The following is a 4,112-nucleotide window of genomic DNA, read 5'->3' as shown; positions in this document are numbered from 1 at the left end:
CGCGCGCGGCCGCGGGGTCCGAAACGCATCTGCCAGTCTCGGGGCTCCGTATCCTGCTTGTCGCGCCGCGCGGTGCCGCTCCGGTCCTGGGTGTCCTCACCTCATAGCCCCTGAGCTTCCGCCGCACCCGCAGCCGCGTCGCCGCCCCCGGTGAGCCACCCGGACGCCGCCCGGGAACGTGGAAGGATACAAAAAGGAGTTCGTGCCACCGACGGCGGAGGGACACCACGCCGTCCGCGGCCCGGGACGACCCCGGCCGGCCCCCGGCCGGCGAGGTGAGGCCTACCCTGCCCCGGCTGCCGGGGTTCCTTTAACGAGTCCCTTTGCGAGAAGCCGCAGAACTCCGAGGAGGAAAGGAGTCCCACGCCGGACACTCTCGACGGCGGAGAAGAAGGAGCTTAAGAAAACGGCCGAGTCGTTGCCGTCGCTTCACCGGGCGGAGGGATCCGCGGGCCGAACCGGTTGCGAGTAGGATCCCTCCGCCCCTCGCTGCCCTTTAAATCGCGGCTGGAGGCGGCGTCGTTCGCCCCGCGGGCGCCACCTAGGTCCGAGGTCCGGTGCCGCCGCGACGCCCTGTCCCTGCGGGGCCGCGGGGTTGCCCCGTTCCGGGTCTCGTCGAACACCTGCACCTACCAGGGACAGCTCCCACCCAGGGACTCGGGGGCCCATCTTGGGGGGCAGGAAGGTTTCCTCGCTCGGGGCGCCTCCTGGCCGCGCGGCGGGGAGGTGTCCCCATGAAGGCGAGTTTCTTTGTTGTGGGAATGGGTGTCGTTGGAAGCAGCTACACCCTTACAGGCCATGTGGGCAGCGGGGCATTACCACACAAAGAGTGTGGAGGGAGGAGGGCAGTGCACATGCATTAATCAGGCCATTGTCTTCCTGGTGTCAGCCACCATTTATTGAGCACCTACTGTGTGCTGGGCGTCGGGGGTGCTTTCCAGGATACTGTGAGAATTATACTTGCTCCCTAGTTGAAGAGTACGAGAACAAAGCAGCAGCCCCTTTCTCGAGAAGCTTAGGCGGTCCAGAAAGACGAGGAGTGGCTTATACCTGCCAGGGGCCGCGCTGCTGGGCTCAGTGAGGCCCCGCTTTTTTGGTTCTTGGAGTCTGATGATAATAACCACAAAAAAAACAATCATACCCAGTATACAGCCCTTACTGTATACCAAAGGAGCCCTGATGGCGCAGAGGTTAAGTGCTTGACTGCTAACCTAGCCACTCTGCGCTAGAAAGACCTGGCGATCTACTCCGGTAGAGATTACAGCCTAGGAAACCCTATGGGGCAGTTCTCTATGAGTGGGAATCGACTGGATGGCAACAAATCTGGTTTTATATACTAGGTAAGGAGCCCTGGTGGCACAATGGTTAAGCACTTGGCAGTTGGAACCTACCAGCCACTCCGCAGGAGAAAGACCCGGTGGTCTGTTCCTGTAAAGATTACAGCCTACGGAACCCTACAGGGCAGTTCTACTTTGTCACATGGGGTTGCCATGAGTTAAGAATCAACTTAAGGCGCCTAGCAACTGTCTACCAGACACTGTTCTCAAGGCCTTAGTGTGCAACCTCATGTACTCCTTACAATAACTCTGTGAAGGTGGAGACCACTGTTCCCAGTTTGCACGTGGGAAACTGAGGCACAGGGAGGTTAGGTGACCTCTAAGACAGCTAGTCAGGGTTTGAGCCAGAGCCCTGAGCCAGTACCCAGGTGAAGAATGCAGACGCCAAGGGAACAATAAAGACCTCCAAAAGAGCCCCAGTGGTTAATCGCTCCGCGGCTAACTGAAAGGTCGGCAGTTCGAACCCGCCACCTACTCCACAGAAGAAAGATGTGGCAGTCTATTTCTGTAAAGATTACAGCCTAGGAAACCTGGTGGGGCGGTTCTAGTCTGTCCTATAGGGTCGCTGTGAGTCGGAATTGAGTCTACGGCAACAGGCCTTTGGTGAGGACGTCCAAAGAGAAGCTGAGATTGTCACGGGAGTGCAGGCATGCCCTACTTGGCTTGGGGAGACCAGAAGGTGTCCCCGAGGAAGCTGAGGACTGAGGGGATATTGGAGTATGTTAGGAAAAAGGGAGTGGGTGAGAAATGTATGGGGGCGGGACCAACGTGTGCAAAGGCCCTGGGGGGCAAAGAGGCTGCAGCTTCTGGAGCTGAGGGAAAGCCCAGCATGGCTCCCTTGCACAGAGGATGGGCAGGCAGGCGGCTTGGACGTGTTCCAGGAAGCCCCACGCCGGCCTTGCTTCCCCCCATCTGCGGGGCCTAGCACAGAGTAGACAAAAACTAAACCAGTTGCCAGTGGGTTGATTCTGACTCTCGGTAACCCCATGTGTGCCAAGTAGAACCGCTCCCTAGGGTTTTCAAGGCTGTGACCTTTCAGAAGCAGATTGCCAGGCCTTTCTTCCCAGGTGCCTCTGGGTGGGTTCAAAACATCAACCCTTCAGTTAGTAGTCAAGCACTTAACCGTTTGCACCACCCAGGGACTCCTGGCACACAAGCGTTCAGTAAAGGACAGTCCAGCGGAAGGTATGGGTCTTAGTTACCTAGCGCTGCTGTAACAGAAATACCACAGGCGGATGGCTTTAACAAACACAATTTAGGAGGCTACAAGTCTGAAATTCAGGGTGCCAGCTCTAGGGGAAGGCCTTTTCTGTGAGCTCTGGAGGAAGGTCCTTGCCTCTTTCCCCCATCTCTGCTTCTTCCACTTGCTTGTTTAATCTCTTTTATATCTCAAAAAAGATCAGTTTAAGACGCACCCTACACTAATCTTGTCTCATTAACATAACAGAGACAACCCATTCCCAAATGGGATTATAACCACAGGCGGAGAGTTTAGGATTCACAGCACGTATTTTTGGGAGCCACAGTTCAGTCCATAACAGTATGAATGACCAAGAGGACTGCTCTACACCCCAACTAACACCTACAAGGTGTTCGTCTCATTTTCCCTCCTCATTGGTGTTCCCAGGTAGACATGATGCTTCATACCCCATTCCACAGAAGGGAAACTGAGGCACAGGGGTTCGGTGATCTGTGAGGGCACATGGCTAGCTGAGGCAGAGGCAGGTCTGGGTTTTCAGCGTTGGGGCTTCTCTGCTGCCCCCTCCTTTTTTCTCCCTCTCCATCCCCTCCCTCCAGAGGCCCCCTGGGTAGGGGGCACAGAGCCTCACTGCCCCCCGGGTAAGCAGCTCTCTGCTTCCTCACCCTAAAAGCCGAAGGGCTGTCTGTGGCCTGGGAATGCACCCTGCTACCCACTGGCCAGTGATGGCTTCAGTCTTGTTACTTTCTGATTTATCACTACCATTTCTCTCCAAGATTTTCATAGTGCTTGGCTCCGAACGCTCAAATTGCACCTCAGAAACACCGAGGCTGCCTTTGCCGCCCCCCCCCCCCCCGCTGGGTATCCACAGGAGACAAGCACACAGGGACGCAGGGACATGCCATCTGCCATCAGTGATGTCTGCCCTCCTGGGGTCTGGGTGCTCAGCCGTGCCTGGGCAGCCCTTCCCAGCCCCAAGAGCCGGCATCCTCCCCACTCGAGGCTTTCCAGAGTCCACACAACACGGCAGTGCTGTCTACAAGCCCTTAGGTTGGCCGCCAAGCCCCCAGCCCAGTAAAGCCCCCAGACTCCCAAGAAGCTGGTACTTTGTTTGTTCATGCCCAGTGCCAGCTGTGCTCTGGGCACTGAGGTGAAGGGCAGGCCAGAACCACAGCCTGGCAGGGGAGACAGATGAATGGACTCAACTTCCTCTCAGGCTCCCCAGTCTGAGTCCATCCCGCCCCAACCCCCTAATTGCCATCTGCTCTCCCAGCTTCAGCTGAGAGGCCCCGGGGCGGGGCGGGGAGTAGGGCCTCTGACAGAGCTGAGTTGGGGTTCAGGGCCTCGATGGAGCAGTGCTGCAGGCTTGGGACCTCCGGGGGTGGCTTCCTGGCCCAGGGAGGCCAGGGGCTGAACTGGGCAGAGGCACAGCCCAGGAGGGAGCCAGCTGGAGGCCTCCACCTGCCAGTTGGCTGGGGATGGGGGATGGGGGCAGGAAGTAGGGTGGCCAGGCACCTGCTCAGCCCCCGCGTGATGGGAGCCATTGGCATTTACGCCGTGAAGCCCCTGGATGCCCC

At 58.0% G+C, this 4,112-nt stretch overlaps 1 protein-coding gene across 1 annotated transcript in view; it reads right to left on the bottom strand.

The window, feature by feature from the left end:
• The window catches only part of KMT5B (lysine methyltransferase 5B), a 56,530-nt gene extending 56,189 nt beyond the window's left edge, over window positions 1-341 (bottom strand). The window contains exon 1 of the mRNA XM_023738147.1: window positions 1-341. The gene's annotated coding sequence lies outside the window, so the exon portion shown is untranslated.
• Window positions 342-4,112: the final 3,771 nt, after the last annotated feature.

This window comes from Trichechus manatus, unplaced genomic scaffold (genome assembly GCF_000243295.1).
Source record: "Trichechus manatus latirostris isolate Lorelei unplaced genomic scaffold, TriManLat1.0 scaffold00113, whole genome shotgun sequence".
Classification (NCBI taxonomy): Eukaryota; Metazoa; Chordata; class Mammalia; order Sirenia; family Trichechidae; genus Trichechus; species Trichechus manatus.
The sequence above is the reverse complement of the archived record's forward strand: the minus strand, read 5'-3'. Positions and strand labels throughout refer to the sequence as shown.